We start from the raw sequence: 26,905 nt of genomic DNA, 5'->3' as shown, positions 1-26,905 counted from the left end.
AGACTCAAATGTATATAAGGATTTCTTTCTTCTGGCAGTGGACATATTGGTTTTACCAGTTCCCAAAAGTATATTTGTTTCCCTTTGTTAAAATAATCAAGGAACAAATTACTTAGCAACTACATGGCTGGGCCAGGGATGAACAGTCAATTCTACTGCCCCTCCCCACCCACAAGGAAAGGTTCCCACGTAAGTCCTGAGAAACTGAAGTCGCAGGAGAAAGACGATTCTCCCTCCACAGAGAATATGGACAAGTGAATTGGATCCATTTGTTTATTGGGAATGAAGTCCTGTGGAGGGAGAGCTCACATTCATACTCCTCCCTCCTTCTAGCTCCAAGGAGTCTAAGACAAAAACTCATATTTAAAGAAACGTTGATTTAGTCATGCCCCTCTTCTCAAAACTTCTGATAAACCCCTCTCCTCACATTGCCCGTTGCATCCAAGAACATTCAGCTCTGGTTAGTGAGGTTCCCACACACTCCTAGTACATTTCACGCTCCTTCCAACCACTCCACCTTTGCCTACAAGGCTCTTCCTGCCCCTCCTTCCCTCTGCTCATAGAAATCTGTCCTCCAAGGCCAGCCCCAGCCCCACCTCCCCCATGGAGGCTTCCCAACCTCGTGAAGCCTGAGGGAGAGCCCCCACTCTGGTTCCTACCTCATGAGACCCATGCTACACAAGTCAGTGTTTAACTATATACCATCATGCCCTGTTTTACATGTGTCTTCTCAACTAGTCTAGAGATAGAAATCAAGTGTCTTATACTTCTGTATCTTCCACAGCGTCTGAAATGGTGTCAACATGGCAATTTGCCGGTCAGAGTCACAGATCCTACTGACCACGCATAACATCTCTTCCTCCGGTCCCCAGGCCCTCCTCTGTGAGCCTCAGGGAGTTGGGCTCACAGCTGTCCCATCGGGGCGCACTTCTGGGCACACAAGCACATCTGTCTGCCAAACAACTAGTTAAATCCTCCCAAATGATCCAGCACTCCTATCTCCATATCTGAGAGCTGTCAAAACCTCAAGAAGAAGTAAATATCAGCTCAGGGGGCCAGGGACCTATATTTTCTGCATTTTCTAAAAGAATTTTAGTGTCACCCTCTCTCCAACAGAACCTTCCTGAAATGCTCTCACTCTGGGAAGCTTAGTCCTCCCCGTACAAATGAATAGTCACTCTGAAGAAAATTCAAAAGCACCATTTCCCTCCCCTCTATACACACAACACTCAATTTCTGGTTCTTTCCTTTATCTTGCTTTACAAGTGTGTGGTATTTGCTTCCCTCTAATGTCCTGAAGAATCACTGATCCCTGTAAACCTGGGGATATGGAACACGATCTTTTGTGTACTTGTTATTTCCAATGACAAATACATGAAGGATGTACCTACCCTTAAGTTATAGGGATTTAGCATAAAAGCAGACCTGCGAGAGAACGGTTTGGTGGTTTTTAGGTGCTCAAGCACATCCCGGCACCAGATGAGATACCCACGTGTGGCCTCCACTCCGTGATAATCTCCAGGCAACCAAAAGCCAGCTGCTTAGCAACACGAGCTGGAGAATCAGCTCCTGTGTCTCTATTAAAGAGCAGTTCTCGCCTCTTGGTAAGCACAGGTCTGCACTGCAGGTGCCCTTGGCAGCCCGCTGCCTGGCAGAGATGGGGCCACACAGGCTTGGGGTGAGGGCATCCCAGGAGGAAGGGTTTAGTGAAGACAGTCAGTGAGAAGTGAGTGGGTGGCAGACTTTGCAGAAGTTAAGGGAGGAATTCCAAATGAGACACAGGCTACAATTCCAGGGAGGGCACTTAACCCACCCCCTCGAGGGGTTCTGAAATACCACCTTACACTTAACTTCTTATTCCTCCATTTTCCCTCTCTAGACACTAAACCCCTTGAGGTCGCAAGGGGCCTTGGCTTCAGAAAGGTCTCAGAGTTGGTTAGTAGTTCAGCCAGTACAAAGCATTTGTACTGGCCTCTACTGCAACTCTTTTCCATTGGACCACACCTAAACCCAACTGTAAAACTAATAGGGATTCATGAAACCTCTATTTAACAAATTGCTATGGAACTCAAGCTTTTCCAGTTGCTCTGAGGGGTAGAAACAAGAACATAGGAGCAGAAAGCAAGCTATGATTTGGAATATAGGATACCTGGGCTGGAGATCAGGCTCTACCACTCACCAGCTCTAGAACCAGGGGGGAAAAACACTTTCCAAGCCTCATCTATAAAAGAGGGATAATAAATACTTGCCTTGTTCACCCCAGTGTCGTTGTAAAGGTCAAATGAGAAAATAGGTGTCTGGAGGAAGTCTGTGGAGCTCTAGTATTAATACTATGCAGGGTGCCTGGGTGGCTCAGGTGGTTGAGTGCCCCACTCTTGATTTCAGCTCAGGTCATGATCCTAGAGTCGTGGGATCGAGCCCCATGTTGGATTCCGCACTGAACAAGGGGCCTGCTTAAGATTCTCTCTCTCCCTCTGCCCCTCTCCCCTGCTTGTGCCCTCATTCTTGTCCTCGTGTTCTCGCTCTCTCTTAAATAAATTTTTAAAAATATTATCATAGATCAAGAGACCTGTCCTGAGGGGTGCTCAGCTGGAGAGAGACCAATGTATGATACAATGTGAACTAGGAAGCAGGTGGCTGGCAAAGCTGTAGGAAAAGGGAATCCAGAGACTGGAGTGTCTTTTTCCCATTGCCCAGTTTCCTAACTGCTTGCCTCAAAGCTGGGCAATGAAAAGTATAGGAAAAGCAATTTACACTAATCCAGAGGGGTCCTCGGGGACAGCTCCTTTGAAGTAGGTCTTAACTGGTCCGTGTCCTGAACCAATTCTATGGATTTTAATTATCCAGGCTACCGCAATCCCCCGGAGTCAGAGACAGCCTCAAGCGGCTGTCAGTGGAGAGATACTCAGGCCATCTCCACCCCAGATCTTTCGGTGTGACCTCCCAGAGGAACAGCAGCTCATTAGTAACCACACACATGTCACCAGGTGTCCTTAAGAAAATCAAGTCCCTAAAAGGAAGACATCTCCTGTGCAGAAAAGGTTTTTGAGATCTCAGAGTACCCGCCCACCTGTAATCTCATTTGAATCTTAGGCTCACTTTTCCAATATAAGGGTGTAAAGGGATATATATTATTTATAATTATAATTCTATCCCTACTACTGACAAATATAAAAAACAATCTAGAAATCAGTTAACCACCTTCATTTATTATACATCCAAATTATGTATCAAGTCCTTTCTATAAGCCAGCAGGCATCACACCAGGCGGAGATACCAAAATGAAGACAACACTAGCTGTGCCCTCCAAGGTCTTGCAGAAGGGCTATGGCCCAGGGTCGTCACACCAGGGTACCCTTGCTATGCAATGGCACATGTGGGAAATGATAGTGTTTGGTCAGCACATACATGTAACTGGAGGAAACTGCTCATGGCCAGAGACAGCAGGCCACAGTCTCTGGCCACTGGGACCACCTTGTCAATTTATCCTAGCTCTGCCACTTGCCAGCTGCAAGACCTTAGGCAAGTGACCAACTTGAGTTTCCTAATCTAGAAAACGGGGATGATAACAGCAAATAACTCATCGGCTTGTTGTGAGGAACAAATACACTAAGACTTACAAAACGGTGTCTGGAACAGCATAAATGCTCCATTAAGGCCAACAATCACCAATCTGCCCCATCTTTTAAGGGAATCCCATTAACTCCTTTTAGGCAGCTGCACCTTATTCATCTTTATTTTCTACCATCCCCAGCCAGTTTCTCTCAGAGGGCATAGGAATTTAGCAGCTCCAACCCCACACATAGTACATCTTCTATTTACAAAAACTTTGGGGACTCTATCACGGGCTTTGCCATGTAAGATGTAGTTCCCCGCCCCACGCCCCACCCCCTCCCCGCCCTCCTCCCAACACACACACAGCTGTATTTGACCCATATTCTTCAGTATCCTTTGGTTCATTGAAGACCTCAGCCTAATCATTTTACTTCTCTTCTGTGATATATTTTTAGGTCAATGTTCTAGGGCAGGGGCCATCTTGACTTCCTTGCGTCCGACGTCTGTTTTACAGAGTTCGCGCCTCATTTCTGCAGCTCAGTTTAGCAGCGATGGGCTGATTGCCTGGCTGCTTGTTAGAAATGTTTAACCACAGGCCCATGCAAGGGGTGGGGAGGGGACAATTATTGGGTTGATCTCTTAAAAAAAACCAACTTCATGTACCATAATTTCATCCCTTTAAACTATACCATTCAATGCGTATAGACTTGTGCAACCATCACCATAGTCCATCTTAAAGCACTTTTTTCACCTCAAAGATAAGCCTCTTTTAAATTGTCACCCCCATAACTCTCCAATTCCCCGTCCCCAGCCTAGGAAACGACGAATGTACTTCCTGTCTACAGATTTCCCTACTCTGGACATTTCACACGAGTGAATCCTCTAACACATGGTCTTTTGTGTCTGGTTTCTTTTACTTAGACAATATTTTCAAGGTTTGTTCATGCTGTACCATGTATCCATACTTCATTCCTTTCTATGGCTTGTTAATACTCCCTCGTATGAATATTCCGTATCTTACTTATCCACGCTCACGGACATCTGCGTTGTCTCTGCTCTTCGGCTGTTGTGAATAATGCCACGAAGACCATTACAAGCTTTGTGTGGACATAGGTTTCATTACTCTTGGGAACATACCTAGGAATGGAATTGCTGGGTTAGGGTAAGTCTCTGTTTATTCACTGGAGGGACTCACAGACTGTTTCCAAAGCAGCTGCACCATTTACATTCCCCTATGTGATTAATTATCGAGCGGCCAGTTAGAAAGCCTAAAGCTGAAGCCTTAGTGTACTCCCCTTCACCTTCTAAAGTTTTCCCTCAAATGAAGGTCACTTTACTTCCTCCATGAGACCTTAGGAACAAAGCTTTTCTCTTGTCAAAGAGAAACTTGACTGTGAGATTTTTCAGACCCTGCCTGAGTATCCCAGAGCAAAGCAGTGTCCTTACCCCCCAGTGGGGCTACTGGCCCTCGCCACACCAGTCTTGGGGCTGCAGCAGATGAAGATGACAGGGGTGGACTGCCGTGGCTGGGCCACCATGCAGGCATGTGGAAACAAAGCCTGAGGAGACCCACGGGCCAGCCCAAGGTCACTGGGTGACTGGCAGGGTCGGGGTGAGACAAGCCAGGTCTTGCTTCCGAGTGCCTTCCTTTTCCCCTTACCAGTGTCTCTCCTTCACCCAACCGAAGCCTTCCCACACCTGACGGACGCTGGCACCAGCACTCTCCCCACCAGGAAGGACCCCACACACATGGAGTCCTCTCTTTCGGAGAGGTTCTTACATTTCTTTCCTTCCGTGTGTCAGAACAGACCCTACGCGTGCTGTGACAAATGTCCGCAGTTGTTTACTGTGCTCTTTTCCAGCCCCCACCCGACGGCCTGGATTTAAAAAAAGCAAGGCCGTTCCTGACAACAATCTCGGGCTGCCCTACTCAGCTTTTCCGTGGCCTTTGTCTCCTGGTAGCCTTCCCACCCCCATTCTTCTCAGTGTTCTCTAAAGCGTGAGCCAAACAGCACCGAGCACACCAAGTGTACCGGCTCACCATGCGAAAGAGGTACGGGAAGGGGCCCCAAACTCAGGCCAAAAATGTGGCATAAACACACACTTCGGTGGAAAGGCAGCAGATCTAGTGAGACTGGAGGGTAGAGGCAAACACCTTCACACACACACACACACACACACACACACACACACGGACTTCCCTGCGGCCTCCCTTGCCTAGTAATTTGGAGATCACGTGCCTTGGAAAGGAAGAGGCTCTCTAAGGCCAAGCCAGTGCCGGAGGGTCCAGCGTGGCCTGCCCACACCTGGTCTTCCAGGGGAAACTGGTGCTGACAAGTGTCGGCCTGCTTCTGCTTCCGCTCGCTCCCGTTCCCAGGACAGGCTCTCAGTGCTACATCACCCCCGCCCCCAGCTCAGGCCAGGCCTCTTTCCCGTGGTCCGCCCACCCCCCTCCCTTCCTTCTCTCCGGGCCCTGAAGTGCTCCTGTTTTCAATTAAACTGAAGTGAAACCAGCTGTCTCCATATAGCCACCTTGATTTACATAAGCCTTATCAAGCCAGAACCGGCTGGCTTCGGGCCTGTTCTGACACACTCTGGGTGGCTGTCCGTCCCCATTGGGATACCCTGGCCACTGCCACATCCTGCCAGCTCTTCCCAGTGAGCGTCTCCAGGCCCCTGAAGTAGCTTACACTCTCCTTCCTCTGCACCCATTAGCAGCCACAACCCCCCTTCTCCAACCCAGCCCATGGATGCCTTCCCTGGGGCTGTGACCCCCTCCCCCTCCCTGTCACTGCCGGCCTGTCCCTACCACCCCCTCTGACATTCGTTTTCATCTGCCTGTGACATCTCTTGAATAGCAACCTTATTATTTCCATCATGAACACTCTACAAGATTATTGAAGAAAATCTGGCCAATTAAACAGGTGTGGAAGAAAAGCTATTCAAAAACTCCACCATCCAAACACAGAACTGTTAGTGTTTGGAAGTATTTACCCCCAGGGGTGTCTGTGTATGTGTTCACATCACGGATCTTGCCTTGTTTAGCTTTTTAGTTCTGCCCTGCTTGTATTTCTATCTGAAAAGGAAGCTCCTTGAAGACAAGGGCTGTTTGACAAGAAGGCAACATAAGTTGGGCCCTGGAAAGAGCTGTGAGGCCTTCCAACCTCTGCGACATTTGGCCTAACAACAGTATTCTCTGGGCTTCTGCAAAACACAGGCAGGCTTGTGGGACTTAGGCTCAGAGGCCTTGCACCGCCCACCCCCCCACCCACCCCCACAGGCTCCTGTGTGCCCCACCGCCAGCCTTGGCCAGCCCCACCACAGAGGACTCAAGCCAGCAATAAACCTGGCCCATGAAAAATAATTCCTATATGTGCCTTTACTTTCCAGCTGGTGGACAGATTGGTTTACTATACACAACCATGAAAGCTTCAGGGATTTGGGCTGAATTTGAGTCATCTGGTTTTAAGGGAACTATAGAAACCTAAAAATGATTTCTATGGTGATTTTCCCTCCTACAATTCCATTTATTGTCCGAACCTTTTTCTGGTCCTTAATCCCATGCAGCCTTTTATGGTCATCATCTAAGTACGCATGTTTATATACACAGGCCTTCACATAACAAGAGCTACCTCTGCCTTGGCTCCTTGACAAGTCCAGATGCTTCTTGGTTCTGGTCATGCTGTCCTCCACAGTCCTTGCAAAATGGTAGCCGAATAATAGAGGCTTAAACTCGATGCATGTTGCTGGTACAACATGTTTGGTACAACAATCAGAGCTTCAGTAAAAATACAGGAGTTGTGATTTTGAACAAAAGTTCGAGTGAAGTGCCTTCAGAGAGCAGACACAGAGAGGTGAAGCTAGAATCCTCCTTATAAACCTCCTCCCTCACAGGTCGGGGGAGGAAGCGCCCACCGCCCCTCCCACGGAGAGCAGGCAGGGTTTCATAAGCAATATTAAGTGAGCTGATGAATAGCAAGACACCGCCATGGGGCTTTACTGTGTCAGGACAGTACGCTCTTGTAAAAGTATAGCCGAGAGAGACCAGAGCATCGAAGATTCTCTATTCCACTAAGCAAATACTCAGTGTGAGAGGATGTGGAAATTGACCACATAAAATGCTATTACTGCAGACATGCCTCTGTCAAGTAAGAAATTTCCCCAGTGCAAACAGAAGAATCCCACGACTCTCTCCTGCAATAAAAACACTACGTCCTAGAAAACTTTCAAGGAAAAGTAAGTAGTGATGGAAGAGACCAGCACAAGCCCACCAAAGAGCAGAGGGGTCCTTCTCTGTGCCTATGTTTCCTTCTCAACCTAGTGGTCTCTCCTCACGTGGTTTCTCCTCCCAGAACCACCCCAAACTCTCCAAGTTCTACCTTCTTTTCACAGTAAAGGGTGAGCTCCTTTAGACCAATTCAGAGCATGGTCCTACCTTTTCTTGCTGATGACAATTCTAAGAAGATGTGGATGCTGCTGAGGTCTCCATGGCGGCGGGGGCGGGGGGGAGGCCAGGTAGAGAAAATGTTCTCCCAGGTTTGTTCAGCCCACCACATCTCTTGTGACCTCCCCTTTGAGACCAAGAGCACACGGGACTGAGTCACACCTGAACAAGGCCACGACACAACCCTGCCAGCACCATCCCCTGCTGAGCTAACCAGCGAACGTCAAAAAGATGGTGTGGGTTTTGTACCACTTTGGGAAGGCTTGAAAATCTACATCCATCTCTAGGAAGCTACGGTGACTTTCATTTGCCCTTTTGTTCACTCCTCAGGTAGAAAATACTTGCTCCTAGAAAGGCCCCTGGGGGACCTAATCTCTAATGATGAGGGGCTGAGTTCTTTAGGGTTCACTGGAGCTTTAGTGAATTCTAGAACACTCATAAGAACAGCCAATTCTCAATCCGATTAATATTTAAAACCTTTCTTCTTATAAATTCATAGCATGGATCTTGAAGATGTGTTTAGATGCTAACAACGGATGGGCTGGCTAAACACTTTTTAAAAAAACATCTATTTATTCCTTAAAAAAAATAAAACTCTCAACAGCATGTCCTACTCCTCCATTGTTTTAAATTATTTTGCACAAAACTTCAGGTGGAGGGAAGGAACAAAAATCTCTTCAGTCTAAGGGGTGCCTGGGTGGCTCAGTGGGTTAAGCATCTGACTCTTGATTTCAGCTCAGGTCATGATCTCACAGTCATGAGATAGAGCCCCATGCTGGGCTCGGTGCTGACAGCCGGCGCCTGCCTGGGATTCTCTCTCTCTCTTTCAAAATAAATAAATGAACATAAAAAAAAAAAATCTCTTCAGTCTGAAATTATACAGTATGGTAAACCCTAACAAAAAGATACTTTTTTCAGTGTCTGATAATAAAGGAAAACAGAAATTTGAGGAAGGAAGCCCAATAAAGAGTTCTCTATTGGGTTTCCATGTGGAATCCCCAAGGGCTGGGCGCTCCGGGAGAGCTATGCATGGTATTCAGTCATTTCTATGTATGTCAAGCCAATAAAAGCAACACTTGAATAATGTGCCATCAATGAAAGACTCTGTGGACTCTTAAAAAATTCCTAATCTGATTATGGCTCATTGACTTTAACATGAAAGTGAGAATAATATTTGCTGTTGAGAGTCATATAGCCCCTCCCCCTACTTAACGCCAAAACCAGAAACTTTGTAAAGTGGGTCACTCAGCCAAGCGGCCTCCCTTTACAAATGAGGAAACCAAGGCCCATAAGATGGCTCGCCCAAGGTCACATCACTAGCACTGACAGAAGCAGAAGTCCTCCCTCAGAGCTCCGTTTGCACAGTATTTAGTGAAGTGTGCTCTCTTTTTGACAAATGTTCAAAAAAGTTCAAAAGGCTCAGAGATGCTAAGGTAGGCTCGAGAAGACTCTTGCTCCCATAATACCCTGAATTGCTTAACTCGACAAAAGGAAAGCTTCAGAGAAAACAAAACCCGCTTTTTCTTCTCTGCAGGGCCATCTGTGTGAAGGACATGACAGATTCACTCTGTAGAGCTCTAGGGGATTGACCAAAGTCAGCCAGAGTGAAAGCTTTAGGCAGGCCCGGTTTGGATCAGCCCCCAGGACAAGTTTCTAACAAGAAGGTGCATCCCACGAGGCACTGAATGCCTGCTGTTCTGTGAGGAAGCAGCTCACAAATGAGGCTATTCATGCACATACCTGGTGGTGAACAGGGAGAGAAAGGCTGGCACCCAGAATCTTGGTTATCACTGGCCAAAAATAATATAAATGGGAATCCTCTTTTGGGTGCGAGATTGAACCTGACCAGCAGATTTTCAACGTGGTTGATCGCTGAACTGTCTGGGAATACTTTCTAATGCTAATTACTCAAAACAATGGGTGGAAATCGGCCTGGAAATAGGGTAGTTAAAAAAAAAATTCTCTGATTTCAAGGATTCTACAAATAGGGAGCCAATGAAATGGGTCAGTGGCTCCCATACTTTTTGACCACGACCCCAGAGTATGGAAAACATTTTTGGCACAGAAACTCGAGACACACATAATTATATAACTGAAAGAGAAATTTCACAGAACTGTTGCCCCTACTGCATATGATGCACTTTGATATTTTCAATTGTGTGTGTGTGTGTGTGTGTGTGTGTGTATATATATATATATATATATATATATATATATATATATATTTTTTTTTTTTTTTTTTTAAGTTCATTGAGATTCACTAAATTCACTTCACAACCAGCTATGGGTCACTTTGGAAAATAGTGAACTACATAACCACCAAGGACTCAAGAAACAGTAAAGGTGAGAAAGAGAGAGAGTGCCCACAGAAAAAAAGGAACCATGATGTTAGATTCTCTTGGCAGTTTGCATGTGGCTTGGTTGCTTTAGGTATAGATGAGAAGGAACCAGGCAGAACCCTGAAGGAAACGGCTCATTCAAAAAACAAATATTCAGGGGCACTTGAGTGGCTCAGTCAGTTAAGCATCCAACTTCAGCTCAGGTCATGATCTTGCGGTTCATGGGTTTGAGTCCCGCTTCGGGCTCTGTGCTGACAGCTCAGAGCCTGGAGCCTGCTTCAGATTCTAGATCTCCCTCTCTCTCTGCCCCTCCCCCACTCGTACTCTGTCTCTCTCTCTCAAAAATAAATACAACATGAAAAAGAAAGTATTCAAAGAGGTGGCTGCTAAAATAATTTTTAAAAAACCCTCATAGGTAGGCACTTACTGAATCTTTCAGAAGCAAAACATCTGAACAAACCTCTGGCACAAGAGTTATCTTCCCTTTGGAGAGCTTTGAAGAGGCAGCATAGATCAGGCTAATCTACACAGCTCAATCACACTAGCAATGGAAAGGGTATTTCCTTCCTTTACACCTGAATTATTATTTGAAGAAAATGGCTGTTAATTAAAAATGTAGGAAAACTTGCCCAGAGCCCAGGGTGCTCCATCAGCCTATTGTCAAGGGGGCCACCATGGCCCCTGTCCCATGGCTTGGTGGCCAGTGCATGCCCTTCCTGGTAAAGGGAGCTCTTCAAGGCCCTCTGAGCACATGCAGCTTCTCAAGCTGCTCATGGAAGGGAAATGCATGTCTTTCACCCCATTTCTCTTCTCCCAAAGTAGTTTAGGTCCTTCTTACCTGAAACCTGGGTTATTAACATGTGGTACGGGGGTAAGCGCAGAGCAGTGCTTCTCACACTTTAAAGTGCATGTATCTCACCTGAACTTTGTTCAGGAGCTTCTCTTTTTTTTTTATCTTTTAAAAAAATTTTTTTCTTAATGTTTATTTTTGAGAGAGAGAGAGAGAGAGAGAGAGAGAGAGAGAGAGAGAGAGAGAATGAGCGTGAGTGGGGGAGGTGCAGAGAGAGGTGGAGACACAGAATCCGAGGCAGGCTCCAGGCTCCGAGCTGTCAGCACAGAGCCCGATGCGGGGCTCCAACCCATGAACTGTGAGATCATGACCTGAGCCAAAGTCGGACGCTTTACCAACTGAGCCACCCAGGCGCCCCACAGGAGCTTCTGAGTAGGTCTGAGGTAGGGCCTGAGAATCTGCATTTCTCATCAGGTCCCAGGTGATGCCCACATTACTGGTCCCTCCCCGCACCACACTTTGAGTAGCAAGGTCCCAGACTTCGGAGCCAGGCATATTGGGATTTGAATCCCTACTCGGCCACTCTCTGTTTGCGGTACCTTTGGAAAATACTGAATAACCTTTCTGGGGGCAGGGAACGGGGGGGGGGGGGGGGGCGCGGCGGTGGTGAGAGTGGGGGTTTCTGTTTATAATAGTAATGTGAAAAGGGACAAAATATTTCACCTCTCTGAGCCTGGTCTCTTCTGTAATCAGAAAACAACAACCCCACCTCAAGTAGGTCGTGGATATTAAAAACTCTCACCCATACTTTCTCCTCCCCTTACAGTCCTGAAGGTGGCCCCTCCTGGTCCCTTCAGTGCACCTGGCCTCAGCTTCCTCTTGAGATGGCTCTCACCTGGGACGCTAGGTTCCAACAGGTGCTGCTGCCCCACTCTCATCTGGATCCCTCGTGAACATCGGAAACTAGCTACCTTTTTGTGCCACAAGGCTCTTTGGTTTGGGGAACAGCCCCCACCTCCACCTCCCGGTTTTCCTTCAGCTCCTCTGGCCAGCCCTCCTCCTTTGGAGATTCTTCTTCCTCTCCCTGTCCAAGTATCTGGGGCTTTCTTAGGCTCTTGCTTTTTGTCAGATTCTTCTACACACGCTTCCTTGACCATCTGGCACTGGGATTCTCCAAATGTTGGCAATTCCCAAATCTAGATCAACAACATGGAACACTCCTCTAAGCTCCAGGCCCAGAGAGCCACCAGCTCTGTGTCCTCGAGATACCCCCAACTTCACACGACCGAACAGAACTTGCCTCTTGTGTACCCATATTCAGTCCCTGGACCTGCCATCCACCCACCTTAGCTATTTGAGGGGCTGTGGCATTTACCCCACACCCGGCCTGTATCATTACTTCTTCAATTCACATATGGAAGTATTATCTCCCTAACAGTTATGTAGTAAGACTCCCTAATGGCCTCAGAGCACTTACACTATACCCATACTTCTAATTTAAGTCACCAATAAGTTATTTCAGAAACCAGCGTGTGAATTACACTTTGCTACACATGCAGAGAAAACTGCATCTGCTAATAGCTCTTGGCTTTTTGAATGTTTCTACCTAGGAAGAAAAGTACTAGGTTCTGTTAAGTTTGTAGGTCACAAATAAAATCTCAGAATTTAAAAAAAAAAAAAAAAAAGCGGGGGGGAGGTGAGGGATCCTTGTTTTCCTAGGACTTGAGGAATAAACACTCACGTTTTGGCTGGCAGCATTATCAGTATAGTCCTGGTATCACGGGTGAGCAGTACTCACTGTATTGCACAATAACATGTCTGTTTATACACCTGGCTCCTCTCCCTGACTATATATGAGGTAGACGGCAGGTTACAGCCCCAGAAGTCCAGGGCTGTGCTCAACGTATTAGAGTTGCCTGAGTAGATGGACGAGCAGACAAAAAACTGGCCTACTGATGTTCAAGTAGGTCTTTCCACCTCAAGTCCTAAAAATGGGCTGGAGAGATTAGACCGGGCCTCACACTTCAAGCAGCTCTCAGATGAGATCATCTAATCCAACCCAGAACCCAGTGTTCCTCTTCATGTCCGACCATGATCTCTCCTTACACAAAGCAAACACAGGCTCTGTCTTCTCCGTAAATCCGGGGGCTAGAGAGTACACGGATCATGGGATACTTGTCTAGCTCCCTCATTAAGAGGCTCCTGAGTGCCAATTCCACACACTGCAGCAACATCACAGCTATTGCTCTGTCTCGAGCGGCCCCATGAGGTATGGGCTTGAACTTCATCAGGATGCTCACTCCGGCTCTGGTGGGGTCAGCTGGTGGCCCCCAGGAAGCTCCCAGGCAGCATACTACAAATGTACAGGTGGGCCCTTTCCCAACACCTGAGCTAAGTCAGTCTGTTTTGTCATTTCCAAACCTTCCACATCACAGACTTGCTAAAGCTTTTCCTTTGAAAGCTATTCTGTATTAAAAGCCTCCACCTGGCTGAAGCCAGGGGCCAGGAATGGGTCCTGGCTGCTCCAGTGGTGTTTTCTGGCAAGATATGCTTCTATGATGGGTCTCTGAGGCCACTCCAGGCCACCTGCAAAGCCTGTCTTTCAAATGTCCCCAGGGAGGCTCCTTCCAGCCTCCTGAATTATCACCCCTGCCAGGAGCTGTCAGATGCCTTCTCTGACAAAGGCTGGAGTCTCAACTTCTGCAGTCAGGGCCCTGCGGTGTATGGCAGAACCCAGCCCCCACCCACCCCGCAGGAAGTTACAGTTCCAAGGCAAAGTGCCTTCCTCCCTCAACTGAAGGCAAAGCAGACGCAGGGTGGTGGGGGTGATCCCTGATTGTGATTTCCTTCCTCTCTGACCTTCCTTGCACCTGAAGCACGCTCAGAGGGCAGTGCCACTGACCTGCAGCTGGGGAGGCATGGACCATGGGGCCTTCATCTGTCACTGACAAGCCTCGTGGCTTCAGGCAGAACAAGTACCCCGAATCTCATCTATCACGCAGGAGAACACCTTCCCTGCCTGACTTTCAGAGTGTTGTAAGAATCCAGTGAGATTAGGAGTGCGTTTGGGAAACACTTGCTTTCATCCTGGCGTTTTCCTTATTGCTATGACCAATACGCCCCACTAGTGAGAAGCCACTCTCGGGGTTCTTCCTTAAATTCAGTTACCAACAGGTTTAGGCAATATTCTCCTGGCTCCCTAGCAAACTAAACATTCCCTATTTTTCTCTAGTTTCTTTGTAAATGCGCCTGCCTGTGACTGCTGCACCACACTGCCTCCAGTCCTTGAAGCCAGATACCATGAGCAGACCAGATTCCCAAAGTCTCAGAAGATGCACAGAGGCTCTGAGTGGTCATCTGATCAATCCATCCCCTGCCTTCGGGTAGGGCTTACAAAGAATACTCCTTAAAATCAATTTCTCATCTGGTCTCCAGGGTTTAGGGGAAATGAAACCACATACAGCCCAGGAGCATAGCCTTGCCGGAAATGGAGTCACAGCTGCTTCCAGTCACATTTGGGATTTGGTGACCCGTTATCCCAAGGGACCACCACGCTCTGCATGCATAATGCAGCACTTCTGAGCCGGCAGCACACTCATCACCTAGCCCTCTGCAGGCCCGGTCTACTCTGAGGCCTGTTTCCTCAGTGATTCGTTGTTTTTCCTTTTTTTTTTTTTTTCTGACAAATGTTGGGGAGGGGGGTTGAGAAATGTAGCAGTGGGGCTGGGGAAGGTGCTTATAGCAAAAAAGACACAGCTTTTTTGTTGTCGTTTTAAAGAACACATCTCTCTTCCTAATGTTGGTTGATAAGCGTTTCCCCTGGATTCCAGTCAGAAGAAATTTGTAAGGAAAACCCGTTTAGGCTGACAACGCCAAAGGTCCATATCTCTTGGGTAAAGGCAGAACACCCAGGCCTTTGCTTAGGTTTGAGCAACAGTGCACTGCTATGGGCCGCCTACAGCAATCGGCGCAGCTAATGTGGAAACCAGTGACCCTCTCTGTGATCAGCATCACCTCCTGCCTTATTTTCCATGCCTCTTGCACATGTCCAGGACTCTGGACAAGCTCCCCTAAGCACATACGCGCCATGGGCCTCCATGCTGCATATTCTGCTGCTGTGCTGTGGAATCCGGTATGCGTCCCTGCTCCCTGTCCACGCCTGCAGCTCCAACCCCCGCCCCCACCCCTCGGCCTTGCACCCTTCCTTCCCCTCCGCCACTGCTCCACCCTCCTCTGATAAGTGGGAAGGAAAAGCAGGATGGAACTAGGAGTGTTCAGGGAAGGCCTGCTATGTGCAAGCCACCATGCTAGGCTCTTCAACGTGCACCATTTCACTTTGAGCTCGTAGCCACCTAAGAAGTCAAGGCGCCCAGATACCAACAAGCCACCCAAGTCCCCGAGCTCATGAGTGGAAGAATTACGATCTGCTCCACAGCCTGCCTCTGGGAGAAGCGCTCCCAGTCTCCTTTCCACAGCACAGCTGGAACCCTGATGCAGTGCTGGATAATGGGTGCAGGATTGTCTTCCCTCCAGATGGCAAATCCTTTTGGGGCAGGATCCCTGTTTGAGGACTCTCTAGATTCCCCGCCATCACCTTCTCTCATTTCCCAGTTACCCCACCTGGAAACGGTGCGTGCAGCCGTAGGGACTCCAGAACTGGGTCCCAGTGGCAGTGGCCTTCAGAGCCCATTTTTTTTTTTTTTTTAATTTTTTTTCAACGTTTTTTTTAATTTATTTTTGGGACAGAGAGAGACAGAGCACGAACGGGGGAGGGGCAGAGAGAGAGGGAGACACAGAATCGGAAACAGGCTCCAGGCTCTGAGCCATCAGCCCAGAGTCTGACGCGGGGCTCGAACTCATGGACCACGAGATCGTGACCTGGCTGAAGTCGGTCGCTTAACCGACTGCGCCACCCAGGCACCCCCCTTTCAGAGCCCATTTTATGGTGAGGCTCTCCTTGTGCTTGGTGACTTGTTTTTTTTTCTTTTTTCTTTTCTTTTTTTGTTTTTACACAGCAACTTAGCAGTTACTTTCCTGGAATCATTAACTACAAAAGGAGCTTAGAAGGGATTGTTCTCAGGTGTCCTGTTTTGCTATAAGTACTCTGTAGGGTGAGTTTCAGGGCCCTCCTCACAGGTTCCAGGGCACTCGGCTGGGGGGCGAGAGTACTGGAAGGGGCGCTCACAGACAGGCCGCTCTGTCACTTCCACCTTGCACAGACGCACAAGTGTGATTCCAGCTCTATTTGAGGGAGAAGGCAGTAGACCGTCTCCATGGCAACTGGAAGCAGCCTGTGAAATAGGAGCCTAAAGAAGGTTTGGGGCAAATTCAGTTGTGGCTGGCCACGTGTCCATCCCACCTTGTCACGGCCAGGGGCTTGATATGCCTGCCTGAAGGCAAAAGAAAGGTGTGGTGACCTGGAGGAACTGTTCCAGAAAGGAGTCCAACATGCACCACACAAATGACCCCCTGCTTGGCTTTGCTAAATGCTTTCCTGAGGGATGTCAACCAAGCCAGGAAAACCAGGCAAAGCGTGTGTGCACGCACGCGAGTTTGAAAGTGAGAGAGCAACTGAGTAACTTAAAACACGCTTTCTAGCTTATATACTCTATGGCTTGGTTTTTGCTGGTGTTGTTCGCTTTATTTGTTTTTTTTAAAAAACACTTTTTTAAACTTCAGAGCATTCTCGGCTATGCACTTAAGTAACAATGTGGCCACTGTCATTTCAGGAGGAGTCCTAACACCCAGCTGCAGGCAGGCCACACTATGAGTGTCGTCTCTGATATGGCATCACGAGGCCTGGGCTGGGGCGAATTACGACCCAGGGGATCAGCAACTGGTTCAACTAATTCCACTCCCTATGAATATGCACCCACATCCCAGTTCTGCCTCTCAGCACCCTGTGATCCTGGCAAGCTCATAAACCAATCTGAGCCTCAGTTTCCTGAAGATGATAATCTTTTATCTCATAATGGCCGTTTGAGTATCAAATAAGATAATGGTGATGAAAGTGCTTTGTAAAACAGAATATAATCCACAAATGGAAAAGAGCGCTATTATCGTATTATTAATAAATGCAGGATTTAATGCAAAGAGGTCGCATTACTAATGACGTTATTTTAGTCAAACGGCTTACTGCTTTTCCTGCCTAACCTTTTTCAGAGTTCAAAGAGACAGTGAAAGACAGAAGCCTGCATGGCTGGCCGGCTGGCTTCAAGGTCAAAACTCAGTCATGCATTTTTCTGTGGCACAAAATGTGGCCAATCGATTGGACACAGAAATCAGAGTGCTAAGTAGAAAGCTGCCTGAACAGATGACTGTGGGGCTCAGAGGAAGGAGCAGGAGGTACCAATCTGCCAGCTGCACAGCCAGCCTGCTCCCCTCTCTCTAGGGCTGCACCCACCCTGGAGGATAACCCTTCCCTCTCAGGGAGAGCAGAGCAATGTGCTCTCAGAGAGGTCCTCCACTTTGCCCCAGTGGGACCTCATTAGCCTGAGTGTTGTTCCCATCCGGCTGGTGTTGAGAAACCTGTGAGCCTGAGGAGGAAAACAAAAGCCATGCACAAGGGAAACAGAAGCGGTGCACACCGATGGGAAAAGACATCCGGCCCATGCCCATGCGCCCTCTACACCCTCACCACTGGGCCAGGTCCGTGAACAGCGCATGGGCAAGACTGGGAGTTGGGGAGAAATGCAGAACCTGCGGCTGTACTTGGACCCACTGACTCAAAACCTGCATTGCAGTGCGATGCCCGGGCTTCCCTGGTGCAATTCAAGTCTGAGAAGCACTGCTCTTGTACCCAAGGGGTAGGAGACGGGGTGAGCACTCCTTGGGGGGTGTTTGGTAAGCTTCGCCCACCTGCCTTGATCCTGATGAGTTCTGGCAGCCCCTGCCTCCTGATCACTTGGTACAGAGAAGGACCACCATCCGGGTGTGCCACTTTTCAGCAAGAAGCCCATAGGCCAAATCGGCTTTCTCCTCCTCTCTACTCGGGGACAACCGGTGACCTCAGCCTCTTCAGTGCTGTGGGAAATTCGCCTTTCCAGTTCACTAGGCCTCTGTCCAAAGAACTTGAGAGGCTGGAGTGGTCACTTCCAATCACACTTCCTTAGCACTTGGGAGCAGGCTGCACTCTGGGCCTTTAAACCCAGACCGTGGGGTCAGTCCCCTCTTCAGGCTGTGCAGCGCCTGGCCTGCAGCGCCGTCCCCTCCCCCACCTCCTCGGCACTTACTTTCTCCAGGCGCTGAGGACTGACCTAGTCATCTGTTAGTTTGTCTTCATTCCGTGCCCGGGAAGCGGGCCCCTATAGTGGATGATGAGACTGGGAAACTGAAGGAAAGTGGAGGGGCTCAGATGCAATTCCTTTCCCTCTGAAAGTGGTATGGTCAACGGCTCCGGCTTCTTGGTTTCCACCCTGCCCATCCACTAACCAGCCATGGGCACTCTGTCAAGGTTTCCAAAGTCCCCTTGTGTTTTCCCCTTTTCCAAAATGGGGAGAAAGTCCCTCTGCACCTTAGAGGTTTGTAGAAGATGAAACAGAACTACAGGAAGTGAACACTGGGATGAACAGATCATTCTGGACAACATGTTTTATTCATTAATATAGGCGGCGGGCACAGCTCTCAGCACCTTACGCATGCTGACCCTATCAGCACAACAGGGTCCGGTTTAGGATAAGGCCCGGAGACCCAGAGTCAAGGAGTTTGCTCATGGTCACTCCTGTGGAAAGTGACAGAGAAGTGCTGTGATTCCAGCTGGAGCTCCAGGTTGGAGTCCCACAGGGGCTCAGAGAGGAGGCCTGCCTTGACAGCCTTGACCGTTGTCTAGACTGGCTCTTGGGCTGGGGGAAAACACAAGATGCGTGACAGAGGTCAGCCACACCCGCCTCACCCGTCTCCACCAGGAAGCCCTCAGAGAAATGTGCTCCATCCTTGGCTACCACCTGGTCAGGGACAAATCCAGTCGAGTCTAGTTTTTTCCTAATTGCACAGGAGAGTGACCCCCAGAAGCTCTTCAGAAAACACAGTATGGCCTCAAAGACGTTCTTGACCTCTGAACCCAAATACAATCTGGTGCATTCAAATGTTTCCTCAGTATCTAATTGGTCTTGCCTCTGACTCCTGAAAGTTGCTCAACAGGGGGTTGATTTACTTCTCCCTTTGCCAACTGCCAATCCACTGAAAACCCTGTTACTCCCAGTCTGATTCTCTGTGACATGTAAGCCTGGACTTTCTTCTCTCTCGGGCTTACTCCTCCACTGCTGATCCAATCACTTCTACAGTCCATCATTTAACCTTGAGCAATTTAACGTAGGATGACCCCTGGACTCCTTTCCTCTATCTCTTACCACACTTACCCCTCCCCTGGCTTGTTCTGGAGCTGACCAAGGAGGCCTCCCCGCATGGTGTCTGTGGGGGGCCATGAGAGATTCCCCCTCTCTGCCCCTTGCACTCCACCGGGGCCCCCCACCAGGTTCTCTGGATCTGGACTGACCAGCAGAATCCAGTGCAGCCCGCAGGGAGTACAATAGGCAGACACCTTGCAAACCCCTTCCCCAGCCAAGGGTGGGACAGTCTCCAACAAGAGTTTCAGTCAGTGCTGGCCTGGGGTCTCTCCACAGAGCTTGCACGCTCAGCCAGGTATCTTGGAAGCTGCTGGAATACTGACACCCAGGGAGACCGGCAGTAACACAGCATGGCCTTTGGTCCTGCTGCCCCTTAATCAGGGGACATGTCGGGGAGCACATCACCCTGTCAAGACAGAGACAGCCACCCGCCTACTTCCCAGCGATAAGATCGAGGGATGACCCCAAGATCCACACCAGCCAGGCCTGTGTTCAGAACCAGGTGAAAGACAATCAGGGAAAGCACGCACCCTGCACCCTCCTCCCTCCTTCCCACCTGGGTTAAACCAAGCCGTGCATAGCCCCACAGGTAGAAAGGCCTCACCTTGTTTAATTGTGGGAGTTTGGGCTTTGTTTTAGTAAACGCACGCTTTTAAATCTTCAGAGTCTCTCAGAGCAATTTTGCAGCTGGTGAGCTATAGGGGTTTAATTAGCCTAATTACCTTCAACTTCCTGCCTCTAGAAACCTGTTCTGTAAACACTGGCAGTGACCTGGCCCTGTGGTCTCGGCCCAGGCAGAGCTGCCTGTACCCTGTGCAAGCCGGGCTAGACTCTCAGACTCAGCATCTAGCAGCGGCCCCAGTGGGCAGGAGATGCCCGACAGTCCAGGGGCCAAGACTCTTCGACTGCCCATGGCCCAGCTAATTAGGAAAATCCATATGAGATTCCAATGTACGACCAGAAAGCACGTCACGCTCCAGACCTGGGGACATGCAGGTGGGAGGAGGTGGGAGGAGGAGGAAGGCCGGAGCGCTTCACTGAAGGCAGCCCTCCTCCCAGCTTCCCCTGCCCATGCACACTCGCACACAGACACACACACGCACATCATGCTATGCACAAACTGCCCTCCTCCCACTGAGACTCTCAGAATAAAGGTCTTAAAGAAAACGGCTTCCCAGTATAGGTGCCATGTCTCACCCAGTTTGGGGTCCTGAGAACAGAGCTGGGGAAGCGGTTAAGGGAAGGATGTGTGCTTCTGGACTGCAAGAGGCAAGAGCCAGTCCCCATGAGCCCTTCAGTACACAGCCTGCCTTCACATCACAGTTGAGGGGCTTTGCCCCCGGCTTCCACCCTCCTGCCGGGCTCCTGTTCACCTCAGTACCTGCAGAGGCTTCAGCTGGGACCGTGGCTGGCCCCTCTGTCCTTTAGGAAGAGCCCACAGGCCCATGATACAGGGCTCAATGCAAACACTGCTCTGCCAGGCTTTCAGGAAAGCACAAAGGGCTCCGATGTGTGGAAGCTGTGTTTTACTAGACTGCAGGATATCTTTAGCTGATTATAAAGTCACGGTCTACTATGGCCCATCAACAACCAATTTGGCCCCGGTAAAATGGATTCCAATTCCCTTAGTACTAGTCTCCTAGAAGTCAGCTCGTCAATATACATCATGTTTAGAAGCTGGATATTGATTGTGGAACCTAATGGACTCATTATTTAGGATTCAGCTTGACCTCTGGAATAAATTTTTTTGGAGCTCCCCTCTATTTCCACTACCAAATTCCAAAACGGGTGGTGGTGTGGGACAGCAGGAATTTTGAAGAGCAAGCAAAGAGTTTCCTGGGCCTTGACCATAAATAAAGAATGCTCATAATCCAGGGGTTTCTCCCAAGCCCACGTGAAGTGGCCTGTACCACTGCCTGCCCCCAGATTCACTGAATTAACAAGGAGCTGCCGTTGCCATAGGATACGGCAAGCACCAGTGGTGTGATTAACATTGGTGGCACCCATGTGTCACAATGCCTGCAGAGGCGACTTGGAGTCCCTACCAGTGTCTTTATAATGATCAGCAGAAGCTCCGTGCCCTGACCCTCATATATGCCCCCACAGCCCAGTTCCCCAGTGTTCCCCAACTCCTCACTCGGGGCCACCAACACCCATCCACTGCACAGGAGCTGCTTCCAATCTCCTCCTAAGTCCCTGCTGTCAGGAGCACGTCCCATCCATGGCTGGGGAAAGGTGGGCTCCTGGGGCAGAGAGCAGATGGGGGGAGGGCGTCATCAGGAAGAGGAAGGTAGCTGTGGTGGGCAGTCCAGCCAACCCGGCAGATCCTGGGAAGACCTTTCCAACAAAGAGATTGGTTTGATTCTTTCTCCTCCTGATGATATCCCTGAGCAGAGACCACTGATAAGTCCTGACCTTTTAGTAACAGCCATCCCATCACTAAACACGGAAAGGAGATATTCCACTTCCCAGCAGGGAAAGGGACACCAGAGTCTGTGTATCCCAACCGAGGATAGCCCTCCCCGGCCAACCTTCATTTACAGTTCTTTTGGTTTCAAGACTTCTAGGTTCAGACACAACTGGCTTCTTCCTACAAAATTATAGGATTTTACATTTTCGGATCTGTGCTTTTGGGGGTAAATTTTGGATCTGACATTTGTTTGTAAAAGTGTGTGAGCCAAATAAAGGTTATGACCTCTCACATACAAACTCTCCCACGCCCAGGAGAACGGGAGCGCAGGGAGGGGGCCTGAGGCTGTAGTCACACATCTCCTAAGAGGGAGGGCCTAGGCTCTCAGGAACTTGAAATACATCCACGTTACCTTGCCTTTACACTGTAAGTCACTTTCTGGTCCTAGCGTGGCTAGGCTCCCCGAGCATCTTGGGCAAGTGGGTCAGATTTAGAAAATAAAAATACCAGATGCCTTGTTAAATTTCAATTTCAGATAACAATGAATAATTTTTGTGTGCAATTATGTCCCATGCAGTATTTTGGGACATAGTTATACTGAAAAATTATGCAGAGTTGATCTGAAATTCACATGTAGCTGGGCATCCTGTATTTTATCTGGCAAGTCCCCAGTGCCAGCTAACCTTCAAGGCTCTGTTGCTACAGTGAGGCTATGGTGTGGATACGAAATCCTTCCCCGTATTTTAACAAAAGCAAGGGCATAACAGTAACAAAAACAATTATTTTGTAAAGCCTGTGTTATGTGTGTATATTCATATCCTGGGGAATAACTTTTGAACTAAGATGGTATTTCACTCCAGGCTGGGCATCCTTGAAGGACCACTTATTTGCTGGTTTCTTTAAATGAAGTCCCTCTAAATTCCTTCCAATCAATCCCCTTGGGCTTTCAAGACCACTGAAAACATGACTTTATTGCTAGTGACTTGCACTGAAAAAAACACACGGAAGTAAAATCATTTAGGTTAGCATTTCCCCAACTCGATTATACTCTTTGGAGCTCTATTCCTGCAGGAACCTCCTGGAGAAAAGACATGGTTCTGTGGTCAAATAAGCAGGAAACTGCATGTTATATATGCCCATCTGGGAAAGTCACTGTGAATGTCAGCCTATAAAAGGCCTGAGGAGTCTTGCAGCAAGAAAACTCTCAGTTGCTTATTCTAGCACTATCCAAACTTACGTGACCACAGAGCCCACTGGCCTCCAATTCCCCCATTTAATACCTACAAACCCTACAGATAACACGTTGGATATTAGAAACAGATGAATATTTGAGTTAACTAACAACTAACCCTTGAGTTAGTATTTCTATTCCTTACTTGGGTCTGGGGTTCTTCTGGGTTCTTCCAAAGTCTTTTCCTAGCCTCGCTTCCAGACCTGTTCAGTCATGGCCCTTTGTCGAGGCCTTCCCCAAGCTCCACATGCTCCAAGAAGGCTCCCTGACCTCACACCTCTCCAGCCCACAGTGACCACCTCCTTGATTACCTGATCTTATTCAATCAGCACCTACTGTCAGCACAAATCGCTTGCCTTGAGGACATTGATCCAAATATCCTGATTTTTTAGCTATTATTTCCTGATTCTTTCATTTCTATATATTTTGGCTCTCCAAAGAGACTTGAAGCTACTTGGGGGCAAGAGTCTTCCTGCTTAACTACAGCCACTTAGTGCAAGATGGATTGGGCATCCAGCAGGCCTTAGCAAATGCTTGTTGACAGAATTATGTCTATTCATGCACCCATATTCTAACTGTTGCAAATTTCAGGGGTGAGAAACGGATGGTTTCCCTAGAAGAGCTATGAACTGGCTTCTCTCGTGTACCATGAACCATCAAAGATCAATCTCAGCGTTGTTTCCTGAGCCACACGTGGTCACATCAGTCACTACTCCCCTGGTAGAAGCCCCAACTCTGACCCAAATTCCTGGGGGTGAGAAAGACTTGATTTTCTTCAAGCTGGAGTGACTTCTCAGTTAAGTTCATAAGTCAAAATTCCCAACAATTATGGGACCCACAGCCCCGTGCTTCTTTCCTGGGAAATACCACTGCAGTATCCTAAGGCAAAGGCAGCCATGTGTTCTTATAAAAAAAGAACCATTTGCAAAATGACTGATCTCAAACTCTGAAGTCACTGTACTCTTTTATAATGTGTCTGGCTGAACTTCAGGGTTTTACAGACATTGTGTTGTGAGCTCCATCACAAATCGAGGCCTGTGCGGTGCAAACTTCTAACGATTCAACTGCATTCCCATGGTCCTCAGGGGCTCTCATCTTCTGCCCTGAGACTCTGACTTAAAAAGACAAATCTGGGCAAAAACAGGGGAGTCTCTAAAATACATAATGGGAAATCTAAATACCTTGTACAAATCAACTGTGCGCTCACTTCATTGTCCCAGAAGCTGTTTTCTTTCCATTGTAAGTTGTTAAAAAAAAAAACCTTAAAACTCCACAAAGCTTTAAATAAATAGCCTTGGTTTCTAGGGTAAAAAATAGACTGATCTCCTCCTGAATGATAATGTGATAAAAATATCAGTAATAACTGATTTTTGTAAATCAATTGTTTTCTAAAAGGCATAATAGTCTTCCCAAGAAGGCTTCCACTGCATTTAAATCCTGAAAGTGTTAAATGAACAATATGTGAACCAGTTAATATCATTGTCTGGGTGAAAACATTACTAGGTCTGAACATTTGGAATTCAGCAAGAAATATTTTAATATTCTAAGCCACTAATGCTTTGCTTGTCCCCATCTCGATCCTCAAGGTGTCAATCAGGAATACTTGGAACGTTGTTTGCAAGCACAGTTCAAAATAAGCTTTGGATTCTGCATCAATTTCTGTATCTCAGAAATACCAATATGATTTCAGGTAAAATGAAGTTCAAATATATTCGGTAGGTTCTGGTGGATCAGACTGTTTTGTATCATTCAGGACTTTGCCCAAATGCTGACCCTTCAGAGTCCTTCCCAGGCTTCCCCAGCTAAAGCACCCCCAGCCCATGCACACGCAGGACTTGGTTCTAGACCACATCAACTACCTGATTTTATCTCTCAAAGTCCTTACGGTACCCACACAGCCCTTCTTGTCTGTTAAATGTTTATTGCCCACCTCCCATCAGTAGAAAATAATCTGAAAGATCTTGCAGTCAAGTCCTCTGCCTGGTCCAATGCTGTCCCCAGTGCCTAGGCCTAGCAGCATCAATTTGTAAACCACTTGCATTAAAAAATGTTTAACTTCATTGTGACAAAATGTATATTAGTGTGTATTAATTTAATCATCTTTAAGTGTACAGTTCAGAAGCATTAAGGACGTTCACTTTATTGTGCAAAGCATCACCACTCTCTATCTCCAGAACCTTCTCATCTTCCCAGACTGAATCTGCACCCATTAAACACTGATTCTCCATTCCCCCCTCCCCCCTGGCAACCACCATTCTACTTTACGTCTCTATGAATGTGACCACTCTAGGTACCTCATTTAAGTGAAATGATACAAGATCTGTCCCTTTGTGTCTGGCTTATTTCACTTTGCATGATGCCCTCAAGCTTCATCCTCACTGTAGTCTGTACCAGAATTTCCTTCCTTTAGAGGCTGAAGAGAATCCCATCGTAGACATATACCACACCTTGTCAATTCATTCATCTGTCAACGGACAATTGAATTGTTTCCACCTTTTGGCTATTGTGAATAATGCTGCTCTCAACAGCAGTGTACAGAGATCTGCTCAGTCCCCTGCTTTCAATTCCCTGGGGTGTCCATTTGACGGCAGAACTGCTGAATCTTATGGCAGGTTCTAGGTTTAACTTTCTGAGGAAATGTCATGCTGTTTTCCACCTGCTTCCAACTTCTCCTCATCAACACTTGTTGTTTTCCGGGTCTGTTTTTGTTTTTCGCATTTTGGGTTGTCAATTGCCTTTTACTTGCACCAACAGTTCCTCCTTATGTCTGCTGTTGATTAATGGATCTAATGAGAACAACCTTTGCATGTGACTTGGCGTACCACCTAATGCATACATAGGCAGCAGTCACAAGCTGCTAAACAAAAATAATTTAACTTCCACAGCTCAGCCTGAGCTAATTAGCACAGGATTACTTCTGAATACTTAGACTCACCTTACACTATACCTGTCAGCAAGTCCAAGTAAAGAGAACCACCTGCTGGGTAGCTTTCTCCCCATACTAGTATCAAACAGCCCCGATGAACAGCAAGCGGGACCTCAGGCAGGAGCTGGTCTGTTCAGCACTAACTTCAGGCCTGTCCCTTCTGGACAAGCATGAAGGGGCCTCTGGAAATGGTGTGGCATGGGCCATGAAGACTTGGAGGGAAAAAGGAGTGGAGATTACGGTCATCTGAACGCAACTACCTGGCTTTATCTTTGCCCAACACTCTGAGAGCCTATAAACATCAGCAGGAAAAAAGTTTAATTTCTAGACATAAAATGTTCAGAGCTATGTGACCTCTGAGAGAATATGGCCATCTGAGAAAACTATTTCCTGCAACTCAAATCTAGGCTTTGGGGGTGAGGCTGCCTGCGAAGGCTCAGTCTTCCACTCTAAATGACTGTGTATCAGTCTTTCCTGCTGGAGAGAAAAGGCTGTGGCCTACCTACACACATTGCCATATCCCTTGGCAGAGGCCCTGACACCCATCTGGGAATAAATACATATTTCTTGAAGCAATAAATGTATGGATGACAAGTCTAAGAAAACTGGGGGCTTTCTGGTTCCAAAGGTGAGAGAATGTTGCCTTCCTGGTACTTTCTACCCCAACTGTTGCCTTTCTCAAGAACTAGGCCTCAGTGTCCCAAAAGACCCAAGATAACGGTCCTTCACAGAAATCCCTGTAACTGTCACAGCCTCACGTGAGTTTATGGTCAAGACAGGCCTCCTCTATTCCTGCGTTGCCTCTATTCCTGAGCCAGCCCTCAGGAATACTAATCTGGTTAGAATAGTTTTCAATCCCCAGTCC

The 26,905-nt window shown here is 47.9% G+C and overlaps 1 protein-coding gene across 5 annotated transcripts in view; it reads right to left on the bottom strand.

Annotated features, from left to right (window-relative positions):
* Nucleotides 1-26,905, bottom strand: part of PRKCE (protein kinase C epsilon) — a 498,956-nt gene that overhangs the window by 240,076 nt on the left and 231,975 nt on the right. The gene's annotated exons all lie outside the window — the stretch shown is intronic.

The sequence above is a fragment of the Panthera leo genome, chromosome A3, assembly GCF_018350215.1.
Source record: "Panthera leo isolate Ple1 chromosome A3, P.leo_Ple1_pat1.1, whole genome shotgun sequence".
In the NCBI taxonomy this organism is placed as follows: Eukaryota; Metazoa; Chordata; class Mammalia; order Carnivora; family Felidae; genus Panthera; species Panthera leo.
This window is presented reverse-complemented; position numbering and strand designations above follow the sequence as displayed.